Source organism: Pygocentrus nattereri, chromosome 27 (genome assembly GCF_015220715.1).
Source record: "Pygocentrus nattereri isolate fPygNat1 chromosome 27, fPygNat1.pri, whole genome shotgun sequence".
NCBI lineage: Eukaryota > Metazoa > Chordata > Actinopteri > Characiformes > Serrasalmidae > Pygocentrus > Pygocentrus nattereri.
The window spans coordinates 3,898,412-3,914,617 of NC_051237.1; the positions used below are offsets into that span (position 1 = coordinate 3,898,412).

Consider the following 16,206-nt stretch of genomic DNA (forward strand, 5'->3'; position numbering starts at 1 on the left):
GATGGACGTCTCTGGCTCTCTAAATCACTACCAAAATAAACTTAGTGAAGATGTTAATCATGTATTTGTGTATTCATGTATTTATATATGCTGTCAGCCCACAGTGACCAGCTCAAAATTAAACCAACCTACCAGGAATTCCTGATTATCCCTCATGGCAGTGGCAACTGCTATTCCAGTCTCCATCAGTAATAGTAGCTATTCTGCTTTGAGGCATGAAACAACATTTTATTTTCAACATCAACATTTAAATCATTGCTATCCAAAGAAAAACATGTATCTCCATTTTTTTTTCAGACTTTTAGTTTTCTACATCATTTGAGTGTTTGAGTGGCCCTTTAGATTGAGTGAAAATTTCACGATGAATGAACCAGTTAACTTACATCAAAAGTAAAAAAAAATTGCCCTCTCCTTTAAGCTTACCATTTTGGAGACACTTATTTTTCTTTTGTTAAAATACTGCGAGGAAATGCAGCTTAAATGCTTAATTGCATTAAGTAGTATGCTAAAGAACGAGCAAAATGTTGACTTGGCATTCAGTGTCCATAATTTCTTTCAAAGGTGTATCTGATTAGGGCTAATTAAACCCATGCTGGGCCCAGTCTGTAATGTTTATGCACCATTCATTCTGTTTCAAAAGGAATCCAGGATGCCGTTTAATCAGTCTTTTGAAAGCTTGGCTTAATGTTCTTGGCATAGGTGTTTGCTGCAACATTATGCTCCTGTGCCATATCATAACTGATGAGATGATATATAGCAATCGAGGCCTAGAGGGCACTCAGTCCACTAGGCCATCTCCCAGGCCGCATTTTGCATCTAATTAGAGTTGCTGATCTATGGCAGGGTCACCTCCAGTGCTCAAGGCAAGCAACAGAAATGTACAAGAAAATCTTGAGCATCTTTAGTGTCTTTAGTTAGAGCTAAGAAACTGAACAGAACAGAACTGTCCATAGCATATATATTAGGTACACCTTGCTAGTAAAAGGTTGGACCCCCTTTTTGCCTTCAGAACTGCCTTAATTCTTTGTGGCAGACTTTCAACAAGGTGTTGGAAACGTTCCTCAGAGATTTTGGTTGGTTATTTGAGTTACTGTTGCCTTTCTATCATCTCAAACCAGTCTGCCCATTCTCCTCTGACCTCTCACATCAACAAGGCATTTTTGTCCACACAACTGACCGCTCACTGGATATTTCATCTTTTTCGGACCGTTCTCTGTAAACCCTAGAGATGGTTGTGCATGAAAATCCCAGTAGATCAGCAGTTTCTGAAATACTCAGACCAGCCCGTCTGGCACCAACAACCACGCCACGTTCAAAGTCCCTTAAATCCCCTTTCTTCCCCGTTCTGATGCTGGGTCTGCACTTCAGCAAGTTGTCTTGACCACCTCTACATGCCTAAATACATTGAGTTGCAATAACACAAATAGCTATTTGTGTTAACTAGCAACGGAACAGGTACCTAATAAACTGGCCGGTGAGTATATATATGTATGTATGTGTGTGTGTATACATGTGTGTGTGTGTGTGTGTGTGTGTGTGTGTCTATGTATATATACACAGCGATATGACCACCTCCTTGTTTCCATGTTTATTGTCCATTTTATCAGCTCCACTTACTCTATAGGTGCACTTTGTAGTTATACAATTACTGGCAGTAGTCCATCTTTTTCTCTGCATACTTGAACAGGGAACACTCTGGGCATATGTCGTGTGTGGGGAGTAATAAGGCTGGATGTAAGCACAAGCAAACGGTAATAAACAAAAACAAACTAGGAGAAACACTAAGTACAATACCAAACCAAACCTAGGCTTTAAACCAATTGTGAACAGTAAATTTCAACAAAGAAAATGTAATTTGATACTGTACTAAAGTAGTTTTTTCCTGTATCTGTAGTTTTCTGAAGTATTTCCATTTTGGGTGACTTTTTACTTTCACTCCACTACATTACTTTTTTCTCCACTACAATTTGTCGTTCTTTTTGGCTTATGTGTGTATAAAAATGTAATGTCAAAACGAAACAAGCACAAAGCAAGAACACCAATCAGGGCACTGCGGACACTTTGTTTTGGCCTGTTGGACATACTGACCCAGTGCAAGCATATGGTTCAACGTCAAGTTTGGGAGCACTTATTCCTACATAAACGATGGAAGAAACTCCTGACTCTAACCTAACTTTGTGTAAATAGACCACAATATGGAAATATGTACACATATGCAGTCATAACTGTCATGTGTCTTTACTGACTTTTTACAAACACTATTTCATTTTATAGTAAATTAGTTCGGCTAGTTTATGTTTACAAACAGAGACCTACAGATGCAGTATAGTAAAGGAAACTTATTTGTGATCCTGAGTTAAAGGCAAGTTTTTATTAAACTTAAACTTGTAACTATGTTGTAAATAAATCTTAAACTGAAATTATGCTTGTTTGCAAAAAGTGATTTCAGAGCCACTCGGTTCTACCTGATGGAAACTGTTTGCCTTCAGTGTTTTGTGTTTATGATCATTTTAATAGACATCAGTGTCAGAATAATTCATGACATTCTATAAAAATATTTGTATTACAAGAGCGATACTGGAGTATTCTCACCTAAAATGGGTTGGTACAGCAAGAGTTTTGGTGAAATTTCCTCGCTACTAAATATTCCACAGTCAACTGTCAGTGGTATTATAACAAAGTGGAAGCAATTGGGAATCAAAGCAACTCAGCCAAGAATGGTCAGTCCACGTAAAATGACAGAGCAGGGTCAGCGGACGCTGAGGCACATAGTGCACAGAGTTCGCCAACTTTCTGTAGAGTCGATCGCTTGAAACTTCCAGACTTCATGTGGCCTTCAGATTAGCTCAAGAACAATGTGTAGAGATCTTCATGGAATGGGTTTCCATGGCCGAGCAGCTGCATCCAAACCTTATATCATCAAGTGCAATGTAAATCGTCAAACGCAGTGGTGTAAAGCGTCACCACTGGACTCTAGAGCAGTGGAGACGTGTTCTCTGGAGTGAGAAATCACGCTTCTCCATCTAGCAATCCAGTGGATGAGTCTGGGTTTGGCAGTTGCCAGGAGAACGGTACTTGTCTGACTGCTTTGTACCAAGTGTAAAGTTTGGTGGAGGGGATTATAGTGTGAGGTTATTTTTCAGGATTTGGGCTCAACCCCTTAGTTTCAGTGATGGGAACTCTTAATGCTTCAGCAGACCAAGTGATTTTGGACAATTTCAATGCAGCCATGAAGAATCCTCCCTCTCAAACTGCAAGTGGCAAAGAAACTGAGCAGAGACCTTCACATCTGTTAGGGGATGAGTATGTTTAGCACAGTAGGGTGGGCTTCAGATGTTTATTGTCTTGCTGTCTCTCTTTCCCACACTTACAAATACAGTCACTAGCCTTTTTAAAGGTACTCCTAACAGACTGTGGTCCTATGGGGGGTCTTGGGAGTTTTTAAACACCTCAGTGTCACTGCTGGACTGAGAGTAGTCCACCAGCCAAAAGCATCCTGTGGGCAGATTCCTGCAAAGTGAGTGGACAGTGTTTAAAAACTCCAGCTGCACTGCTGTGTCTCATCCACTCGTACCAGCATAACATACACTAACACACCACCACCACATCAGTGTTATTGCAGTGCTGAGAATGACCTACCACCCAAATAGTAGCTGCTCTGTGAGAGTCCATGGGAGAACGGAAGAACAGGGTAAAAGAGAGCTAACAAAGTATGCAGAGAAACAGATGGACTACAGTCTGTAATTGTAGAACTGCAAAGTGCACCTATATAGTTAGTAGAACTGATAGAATGGACACAGAGCACTGAAACAAGGAGGGGGTCATAACATACCCAGCTGTCACTGTGTGTTAAGATGTCTTGACAGTATTTATAAGATGCCTTGAGACATTTTCTTATGTCAAGACATCTAAAGAACGTCTTAAGAAGACTGAGTGAAGACACTGTCTCTGTCTTGAGACATGAAAGTTAACGTGTTAAGACAAAGAAGTCATTATTTTGTGTGTGTTGGAGATGAGGTATGACTTAAGACATCACTTTGTCTTAAAGTAGCTTTACTGGCTGCTAAATTTCCTTCGGGATCAATAAAGTATCTATCTATCTATCTATCTATCTATCTATCTATCTATCTATCTATCTATCTATCTATCTATCTATCTATCTATCTATCTATCTATAAATCAATCAATCTATCCATCAATCAATAAATCTATCTATCTATCTATCTATCTATCTATCTATCTATCTATCTATCTATCTATCTATCCATCAATCAATAAATCTATCTATCTATCTATAAATCAATCAATCAATCAATAAATCTATCTATCTATTTATCTATCTATCTATCTATCTATCTATCTATCTATCTATCTATCTATCTATCCATCAATCAATAAATCTATCTATAAATCAATCAATCTATCCATCAATCAATAAATCTATCTATCTATAAATCAATCAATCAATCAATGAATAAATCTATCTATCTATCTATCTATCTATCTATCTATCTATCTATCTATCTATAAATCAATCAATCAATCTATCCATCAACCCTGACACCCGTCTCCACCCACTCCATCCTGCCTGCACCCACTTCTTCACCTCTTTTCTACACTGTCCATTGCTCTGGATGGTTGACCCAAGATATTTGAAGTCATCCACCTTTACGACCTCTACTCCTTGAATCTTCACCTTTCCACCTGCCTCCCTCTCATTCACACACATGTATTCCGTCTTGTCTCTACTGACCTTCATTCCTGTCCTCTCCAGTGCAAACCTCCACCTCTCCAGATTCTCTTCCACCTGCTCTCTACTCTCACCACAGATTACAATGTCATCTGCAAACATCATGGTCCATGGAGCCTCCTGCCTGACCTCATCTGTCAACCTTTCCATCACCATTGCAAACAAGAAGGGGCTCAAAGCTGATCCCTGATGTAACCCTACCTTCACCTTGAAACCATTTGTCACTCCAACTGCACACCTCACCACTGTCGTACTATCCTCATACATGTTCTGCACCATCCTAACATACTTTTCAGCTACACCTGACTTCCTCATACAGTACCACAGTTCCTGTCTTGGCACCCTATAATATGCCTTCTCTAGATCCACAAAGACACAATGCAGTTCCTTCTGACCTTCTCTGTACTTCTCTACCAACACTCTCAATGCAAAAATTGCATCTGTGGTACTCTTTCTGGGCATGAAACCAAACTGCTGCTCAGTGATCTGAACCTCTCGCCTTAGCCTTGCTTCAACAACTCTTTCCCACACCTTCATGGTGTGGCTCATAAACTTACCTCTGTAGTTACTACAGCTCTGTACATCACCCTTGTTCTTAAAAATGGGGACCAGTACACTGCTTCTCCACTCATCAGACATCCTCTACTCTCCAGGATTTTGTTAAACAACCTGGTTAAAAAGTCCTCCACAGGTATGTCATCTGGACCAATTGCCTTTCCATTCTTCATCCTTTTTAAAGCTGCCCTCACTTCCACCTTACTAATTCTCTACACTTCCTGATCCACTATCTCTCCCCCCATCATTGTCCTCTCTCTCTCATTTTCCTCATTCATTAGTTCTTCAAAGTACTCCTTCCATCTATTCAACACTCTCTGTTCACTCACTAGTACATTTCCCTCTCTATCCTTTATCAGCCTAACCTGCTGTACATCCCTTCCAGTTCTATCTCTCTGTTAGCCAAACGATACAAGTCCTTTACTCCTTCTTTACTGTCCAGCCTCTCATACAGCTCATCATAGGCCTGAGCCTTTGCCTTTGCCACCATCCTTTTCGCTGTGCGACTAGCCTCACAGTACTCCTGCCTATTTCCTTCATCTCTCTGGTTATCCCACTTTTTCTTAGCTGCCTTCTTCTTCTGAATACTCTCCTGGACTTCCTCATTCCACCACCAACTTTCCTTGTCTTCTTTCCTCTGACCAGACGAAACACCCAAAACATTTTTGCCAGTTTCTCTCACCACCTTAGCTGTAGTTTCCCAGTCCTCAGGTAGTTCCTCACTGCCCCCAAGGGCCTGTTGCAATTTTTCCCTGAACTGCCTGCAACCATCCTCCTCCTTCAGCTTCCACCATCTAATCTTTGGCTCTGTCTTCACTCTCTTCCTCTTCTTTGTTTTTAATCTCATTCTACAGACAACCACCCTATGTTGCCTTGCTACACTTTCCCCTGGCACCACTTTACAATCTCCAATTTCCTTTAGGTGGCATCTTCTGCTAAGGATATAATCCACCTGTGTGCACCTCCCTCCACTCTTGTATGTCACCCTGTGTTCTTACCTCTTCTGAAAATACGTGTTCACCACAGCCATTTCCATTCTCTTAGCAAAATCTACAACCATCTGACCTTCCGCATTTCTGTCTTTCACACCATACATACCCAGCACCTCTTCATCCCCTCTGTTCCCTTCACCAACATGTCCATTGAAGTCTGCACCAATCACTAATCTCTCCTCTCTAGGGACCACATCTACCACTTCATCCATCTTACTCCAAAATCCCTCTTTCTCCTCTAACTGACAACCAACCTGTGGTGCATATGAACTGACCACATTCAAAATTACACCATCAACCTCCAACTTCAGGCTCATGATCCTGCCTGACACTCTCTTTACATCCAGAACACTTTTCACAAGCTGTTCCTTTAGGATTATCCCTACTCCATTTCTCTTCCTCTCTACACCATGATAGAACAGTTTGAATCCATCTCCAATGTTCCTGGCCTTGCTTCCTTTCCATCTGGTCTCCTGGACACACAGAATATCTACCTTCCTTCTCTCCATCATGTCTGCAAGCTCTCTGCCTTTACCAGCCATTGTCCCTATGTTCAGAGTCCCTAATCTAACCTCCACACTCCTGCCTTTCCTTCTCTCTCGCTGCCTTCTAACCCGCCTTCCTCCTCTCCTCTTTGATGGTCTTTGACCTACAGTAGTCCAATTTCCACTGGCACCCTGCTGGTCAACAGCACCGGAGGTATGGCAAACATATTTGTGATCCACATGATAGTTTTGGCACAAGTTTTATGCTGGATGCCCTTCATGACGTGGAGACGGGTGTCAGGGTTGATGGATAGATTGACTGATTTATAGATAGATAGATAGATAGATAGATAGATAGATAGATAGATAGATAGATAGATTGATTGATTTATAGATAGATAGATAGATGACCGGCACCAGAAGTACACAAAGTACACCCCTAATGGCTAATCTATCTATCTATCTATCTATCTATCTATCTATCTATCTATCTATCTATCTATCTAACGAAAGACTGGCGGGAGTTTAGACCAATCAGAGCGCGGGACTCCGCCTCTCTGACGCTAAACGCGACCGTTACGAGCCGTTTACAGTGAGTGACCCAGTCATGTCGCTAATGCCGGCAGTTTTATCGTGTTTGTTTAGCAAGGGTTAAACCTCGTCCAGACAGTTTTTTACATCCCTCATTAAGACAACGCCGCCTGCCTGGAGACGTTTTTCAGCTCCCCTGAAACGCGGGTTTTTCAGCTCTGTAGGTTAGCTAACATTAACCGACTGGATCGAGTGGAATGGCGATTGGAGTTATGACTGCAAGGGTCAGAATCTGCTATTAAAAGGTGAGTAGTGACCGAATGAGATAAGCAACCTCACTAACAGATAGTTGGAGTCATTTTTTTTCTATATTTCTGCCGAAGGAAGGCACCAGCGGTAGTTTAGCGTATGTAGCTAGTTAACTAGCTAGCGGCTATGCGGCTTGTCGGTTTATGCCTCGCGACTGTGTCAGATGTCGCTTAGCAACCGCTCGCAGCAGCGCCCAGTAAACACAGCGCCCAGCTTCAGCGCTGTACAGCTGTCTCATCTCAGCAGTGCAGCCATGGAAGCTCATAATAGTACAGACAGTATAGACAGGTGAGATGCTGTGCTAGTGTGCAGCAGAATCAGTCAGTTGAAACCAGAGGTGTCAAACTCAGGTCCAGAAAGTAAATGTCCTTCCCAGGATTTTGTTCCAACAGGCTGGCTTCTCTAGTTAGATCACACCACCAGCAGAGCTGTCCAGCCTGTTGGAACAAAATCCTGGGAAGGAATTTTACTTTCTGAACCTGGATTTGCCACCTCTGGTTGAAACATTTAGGTAGCTGGAACAAATGAAAGGCTGCCTCAGAATGAAACCTAAGACTGATCACAGCGCAGCAAGGCTAGCTCACTGAAATACACAACAATGAAACTCAGCATAGTCTGTCAGTTTGTGTAGCTCAGAGAGGGGCAGTAAAGCTAATCATTTGAATTCGCTCAGTTACATTTACTCTAGTAACACTCTGGATTTGTACATTCGAAAGTATTTTAAAAAGATATTTGCGCTTTATATTAATAATCTACATTTACTCTGCTACATTTTAGTCAGTAATATATAATGACGTTTGTATTGTGTTAAAGTTTGTTGTTATGCTTTGCTGTTATTATTGTCTTGCTGCATTCACCTCATGTGTTGTTCTGTTTTAGATGTTTCTCATCTAAATCATCTGAAGCTGAGCAGCTGGTGAGACTCAAGTTTAATTTTTTTAATAAAACTATATGAATATCAGGCAGATGTTTAGATTTGGTGGGTATTTCAAACTAATATTTCATGAAGTATTTATGGTAGAGCAGAATATTTAGGGAAAAGCTGGGTTACAGTACTCAAATATCTGTGCGTTATTCATGCAATTTATTAATATCATATTTGCTATTACAGCTGTGTTCAAAATATAGATATGGCAATATTACCAGAACTGTATCAATGTTTATAAATGTACTTCTTCATGGCACTTTAATTTGTAATACTGCAAGTCTCAGAGCGCTACAATTTATAGCACACAGCATGTGGTAAACTTGCTGTAAGAGTTTAGCTCTTATTAATAATCATGTCATGCAATAATTGTTAGAGAGTTTAGAGGCATTGAACTATTATATGCTGAACTATTATATTATACGCTGACTTTTAAGTTTTTCCACAATGGAACATTTTGTATCAAACTACTTTTTTGCATCTTAATGATGACATTGTGCTTGATGAAATGATGAAATTGTGGAATTCTCTTTTAACATATACGGATATCAGTATTAATCTCATACCTGCCTCAACAGCTAATTATCATTTCTGTCATGTGTTGACTGAGGCATGTTAGAGGATGAAGACAATAGAATTGAGAATTATCTAATCAACTTTGTTGTTTTCAATCCTTCCAAAGGAACATCCTCTCTTTAGGCCTCATTACGCATATACAAGTTGTAAAAACAATAAACAATAATTGTAATTAATATTTTTTGAAAGCTATGTGGCTGCTTTTTCATGGGTTATGCTTTGGATTGCAGAGTAAATTATTTGAATAAGGAGCAATCTACATTTTTAACACATTAACAAGGAAATATAAAATTTTCCATACCCCTTTAAATTACATTACATATTATTCTTGTTCTCCTTCTTATTCTTATTTTAAAAGTTGATAAAATGATACTTTAGTTAAAAAACAGCAAGCAACTGTAAATTAGTAATTGTAAAAAAAGCAAATTACTATTAGGGGAATTCCACATTTTTCTAAACTTCTTTCATGGCAATGTAAACAAAGTCATTTAGTGGTTTCATATAAAAGGGCTCATTGTAGAGAAAGTTGCAGACTTGGAACCATGTGCCTGTTATTATTACAATTGTTGTTAAATTTGTTCTGAAATTTATGACTGTATCATGTATTAATATATATAATGTTTGTATGTTTATAAAATAATATGCAACCATATGTGTTCACATAAATAATACCATTATGCATCCTACATAGAACAAAGATGAAATAATTGAAAAAAATATATTTACTTATTTTAATATTCCCTTAAAAATATTTTCTTCTGGAGCGCAGGTATCATGCCAGTCCTCCGACAGTTTGGTCACTTGGTGTCCTGCTGTTCAGGATGGTTTGTGGATACTATCCCTTTTTTGATAAAATGGACATCGTTCAAGGGCGTCTGAAATCCAGACGTGGCCTATTTCAGGGTAAGATAAATGGAAGCATCCAGGTAGATGAGGCATATCTAGTAACTGAGTACAGAGGAACAGAAACTGAAAACTTAACCTATAGTTAGAGGGGAATATGCAGGGTAAAAGCTGAAGAGTTTGCAGTATGGTACGGATAAATGTCCTTAAACATGTATGTTTAAATTAGTGTATTTTTCATGTTGTTGTTACATCCCACCCTTTCACCGGTAGTCCTTCTGTTGTGGTTAATGTTGTGGTTAAGCTTCTCTCTCACATCCAGTCTCCTCACTCTGCACAGAATGCTGTAATCTGATTGAATGGTGCCTCCAGCACGACCAATCCAGGAGGCCCAGTTTAGAGCAGATCAGGCAGCATGAGTGGTTCCAGCGCACTGTCTAAGCCTAGGATGAGGTTAGCCAGGGAGGCTAGGAGAAGAAGCAGTAAGCCTAAAATATCTAGTGACAAATAAATAGACAGTGTAGTGAAAATTATGGATTAAGATTTAAAAAATGAAGATGTATTTCAAAAAAGCCTCAGAAGTGCCTCTAGCTGACTATTGCAAATCTTGGCTTATGTTTCAGGTTGTGAGGGGCAGTTAAGAGGAGTTTGTATGTTTATAAAATAATATATGATATATAATATATATATATATATATATATATTATAGATATATAATAAATAATACCATTATGCATCCTACATAGAACAAAAATGAAATAATTGAAAAAAATATATATTTACTAGAATTTTTGCTATAAATAATGTTACATTTTAAAATTCCCTTAAAAATATTTAAAAGTAAAATATTTATTTACAAATAATTAGCTAAGATTTAAAAATACATATTATGCATCCTACATCTTGAGACATCTTGGGATGTTACTATAGCCAAGACATCTTAAGATCTGTGTCTATAGCCATGTCTTAAAGACATGTTTTCATTTCTTAAGACATGCCTCATGATGTTCTAAGATGTCTTCATAATGTGTCTTTAGACATGTCTTAAGACATCCCAAGACATGGTAATGGCTGGGTATGAATGTTGTGCCTGATGGGCGTATAATTAAGTACAGTGGTGTACTGCACATACCAATATAGTACTTGGTTTGTAATTTTTAGGTAAACGCCACTTTGGCTGTTTCTTTCTTTATTCATTTTGTTTCTTTACTCATTTTTTTCTGAATTGTAAGTTCTGTATATGTTGTTTAGACAGTTTAAACCATGGCTTTAAGCTTTCTGGTTTAATCTGGTCATTTCCACATACCGTTGAACACAGGTGAGCTTTAAGAATTGTTAACTTTATGATGTTCCGTTGATACAACGAATTATTTAGTGTTAACAAAAATGTCAGTGTAACTAAGAATTTACAAAAGTTGGGAAAAAAAATTCTGTACCAAGTTTGTTTTTGTTTTTTTCTGCACAAGCTAATTTTTTTTTACAATGCAGACAATCTGGTGGTTTAGATCCAGATCTCCAGCAAAGGAGCCCAACATGCAATCACTCTTTGTCAGTTTTACACAGTTTGGTTTTATGAATCTTTTGTATATTAACCTGTAAAATTTGAATATTGCTATTGTGTTGATTAAAGGTGGACTGGAAGAAGCTGACAAATAAGCAGCCAACTTCAGCATCGTCTGTTTGTGTAAAGATAAATATTAACACACTCCAACACACGACGTTCTTTCTACTGTTTAATTTAAGTGTTTTTAAAAATCTTGTGTAAAAAAAAAAATTACAAGAACTCCTAACATTGACTAGCTCCAGTGTTAGCTTTAGCTTTAGCTCATCTGATGGTGTGGCTTCCGACTCTAAAACCTGCAGTTGTAATGTCGAGTAACTAAGCGATTTCCATGCTGTGAGTAACGTAAACATGATTTGCAGATTTTTTTTCTGTTTGTTATATTCAGTAATTTGATGTGTACGCCTGCACTGAATATCAAGCTAAGACAATTTATTTCTGAATGAAAAAAGTTTTAGACGTTCTATATGAGCTTTTTAGGGCGTGTTTATACTTGTACTTCAGTTCCTTTTATCTGAACCAAAGCAAGAATTGGTAGCAAATAAACAAAAATAGTGTATTAAATTGTACAGGTGTGTTCTGTAGATGATCTGTTCAGTTATTTCATGTAGAAAATGAACAAAACATGGACTTCACCAGGTGTGCCCAAACCTTTGCGTATAACTGCCATATATATGTGTGTGTGTGTGTGCGTATGTGTGTGTGTGCGTGTGTGTGTGTGTGCACAAACAGCACCATGGCAACATGTCCAAGTAGAACACCTTTATTATGATGTCTCAATGGCTGAGTGATGTTAAAAACCTCATGCACTCAGAATTTGGTCATTTCTGATCAGTTTGATGAGAGACAAACAACTATCACACGTCTGAGTTGTGTACGTTGTAATCAAGTTTAGAAGAAGAAATTTCATACTTAGGAGATGATGGAGCAGCACGCAGCAGGTAGAGGTTCCATACATTCTTATTTGGGTTTGTTTATTAATTTGTTTGTTTATTTATTTGGGATAGCCCTTTGTCAGTTTGTCAGGTTCTTTTTGTGACCAGAACAATACGAGCACATTTAAACATTATTCCATAGTAGCCAAATAAAATATTACACCAGATATATTCAGCCCATGTTTTATGAAAGAACGTTCAATACTCAAATGATCATTCTGTGCTCAGATGCTCCATGAGGAAAGAGAAAGAGAAAGAGAGTGGAGGAGGAATTCTGGACTGTTCCCTGAGGGAACAAGTGAGGTTCTCAACATGGAAGCTCCGGCAGGGAAGAGGATGAAGCGAGCAGTGAACCAGCCCAGGAGAACGACTAAGCCTGGTCAGTCCACCTGCCTCCGTATTGTAAATCTAAATGCTGTCATTGAGGAAATATGATTGGACAAATAGACTTAAAATGCAGCCAAAAGTGTTGGCAGTGGAGTAGAAAAGGTAGGTAAAGTGACCAGAACATTAAATATTCAAATGATCATTCTGTGCTCAGATGCTCCACAAGGAAAGAGAAATGAGGAGGGATGCAGCCAGAATGTTGCAAAGAGAACACACAACAATCCCAACTCTAACAATCCAGGAAAGAAGGGGGCAGGGAACCCACACAAAGGAAAGTCTCGGGGAGAAAGGACAGCCCCCGAGCCAGGCCCATTCACTGGTCTTACAACTGTAAATTGTAAATATTTCATTTCACTTCGCTCTAAGAGAGTCTAGATTAAGTTGACACAAAGTAGATTCCACTGCATCCTTTATAGCCAGTAATGTTGATTTGTACACTCCTGATACATTATCTAAAGATGTCTGTCCTTCATTTGTAGCATTATTTTTTTTTCCATAGATGCCTTTGCCTCCAACTATGTGATTGGAGAAAAATTGGACCAAGGAGGCTTTGGGTCTGTCTTCAAGGGAAGACACAATTCCGATGGCCTACAGGTTCTGCTCACTCCTCAAATTTAATTTTAACAGTCATTATTTCTCCTCCTCTCTTTTCATTGCTAGAAATATCAATATCTTTTTTCTTTATGTGTAGGTGGCCATCAAAGTTGTGTCAAAACAGGAAACCAGTACCGAAAATCTCAGAAGTGTAAGTGCACCTACTTATAGTAACATGTGATGGTCACAAACAGCCCCATGAGTTTCTCCCCATGTTCTTCACCTCACCATCAAACTCTACTTTACTGCAGCCTGTTGACTCAAGGGCCGTGCCTGCAGAAGTGGCTCTGATGCAAATGGTGAACCAGCCACCTGTCTGCAAGATCATCATCCGGCTCATCGAGTGGTTTGATGAGCCAGACCAGTACATCCTGGCCCTGGAGCGCCCTGACCCTTGTGTGGACTTGAGGAGCTTTCTGGCCACCTTAGCAGGTTACGCTGATGAAGAGACGGCCCGAACCATAATGCTCCAGGCCGTGGAGGCAGCGAGCCAGTGCAGCCTGCGGGACATTAAACTGGCAAACCTTCTGATCAACACAGACACCCCAGAGGTAAATTGATTGACTTTGGGTGTGGTGAAAAGATCAAGAGAATGGGGTACACTCAAATTAAAGGTAAATAGAAATGCTAATAGCTCCCCCTTATTGAGAATCTCTAGCCTGGTAAAAGTGAGAGAGTGATTGAGTTACCAAATAGTCCCATGGAGAATTGTGTGTTTCAGCACAAGTTGTAAAATGGATTTTTGTGCTCACCTGTGCTTCTTTCTTTACTTTATATTCTCAGGCACATTCCTGTACTGCCCTCCTGAGTTTTATCTGGAGCACAGGTATCACGCTGATCCTGCTACAGTTTGGTCACTTGGTGTCCTGCTATTCAGGATGGTTTGTGGATACTTTGCCTTTTTTGATAAAATGGACATCGTTCAAGGGCGTCTGAAATCCAGACGTGGCCTATCTCAGGGTAAGATAAATGGAAGCATCCAGGTAGATGAGGCATATCTAGTAACTGAGTACAGAGGAACAGAAACTGAAAACTTAACCTATAGTTAGAGGGGAATATGCAGGGTAAAAGCTGAAGAGTTTGCAGTATGGTATGGATAAATGTCCTTAAACATGTATGTTTAAATTAGTGTATTTTTCATGTTGTTGTTACATCCCACCCTTTCACCGGTAGTCCTTCTGTTGTGGTTAATGTTGTGGTTAAGCTTCTCTCTCACATCCAGTCTCCTCACTCTGCACAGAATGCTGTAATCTGATTGAATGGTGCCTCCAGCATGACCAATCCAGGAGGCCCAGTTTAGAGCAGATCAGGCAGCATGAGTGGTTCCAGCGCACCGTCTAAGCCTAGGATGAGGTTAGCCAGGGAGGCTAGGAGAAGAAGCAGTAAGCCTAAAATATCTAGTGACAAATAAATAGACAGTGTAGTGAAAATTATGGATTAAGATTTTTAAAATGAAGATGTATTTCAAAACAGCCTCAGAAGTGCCTCTGACTATTGCAAATCTTGGCTTATGTTTCAGGTTGTGAGGGGCAGTTAAGAGGAGATCACAACAGCAACAAAACACTTCACCATGTGACCCCAGACAAGCAAACAAGCAAACAGCAGTGACAAAAAAGGACAACGCCATGACATTTGACAGCAAGAAAAACACACACACACACACACTGAACAGGTCGCCAGTCAATCACAGGGCGCGAGAAAAAACAATGACACAAAAAAGACAATAACACTGAAAGAACACAACAGTTAAAAATCTGGCAGTATATTCTAGATAAACAGATTAAATTAGTTGAATATCTCACAATGACTTCAGCAGTCATTGATATTTGGAAACTTGGAAGCTCAAAAAAGGGCTCAAAAACGTTTAATCCAGAAATTTATACAAATACATTTTACCTACACAATTAACGTCAATGACCGCATTGACGAGGCACACATTAGGAGCGGAGTTTGCCTTTTCAGTATATGGAGGTAAAGAAGAAAACCCAGATTCAGAATAAAAACTATGAATAATCTGATAATCAGAAAAATAATGTATATCAGCTCTGATCAGTTAGGCCGATAATTGCTCGACCCCTAATATTTACAGTTGTGAATATGCATTACTAACATACAAATTCAAATGCAATTTTTTCCATTTGCATTTCTCTGTATAATGGCTGGAAAATGTTGTTGATGTGGAAAAGCAACGTGTTTTTGACATTTCACAAACTAAACATACTTGTTTAGTTTAGCTTTTGATAATAATTAGCCTTCCCCTTTAGACAAAGGCAGGAGATCCAGGGGTTCATGGACACAGAGGCTTATGGTAAACTGAGATGTTGACCCACCACTTCACGCGATCACACAGGTTTGTTGACAGTGGAGTGGGGTCCCAGTGTCTCAGGGTACACTCATTTCCATGTCACCTTCTGGTTCTCTCCTTTTAGTTTATGCTGTTATAATTAGATCTGCCACGGTCACCAGCCACACTCTGGGAGAAAGAAAATATTTTCTGCAGTCATACTCCTGAGCAGAACTAATTTTGTCTCTTTATTCTTCCTGAGATAATGACTGCCCTCCCATCCTGCTGAATGCTGTTGGAAGACTGACCATCAGGGCCTCCTCCTCACCATCACCAACCCACTCTGCTGTTCATTTGTGCCAACTGCAACACCCTCAGTTACATCACTGTGCCATCCAGATGTACCAGCATTTAGATAGGATGGGACCGTTTCAGCTCACTCCCACTTTTCATAAAGACTCTAGGCTTAGGGTTAGGGT

General features: G+C 39.5%; 1 pseudogene; it reads left to right on the top strand.

Moving 5' to 3' along the window:
- Positions 1 to 7,785: 7,785 nt before the first annotated feature.
- LOC108424414 lies at positions 7,786 to 14,784 on the top strand (annotated as a pseudogene).
- Positions 14,785 to 16,206: the final 1,422 nt, after the last annotated feature.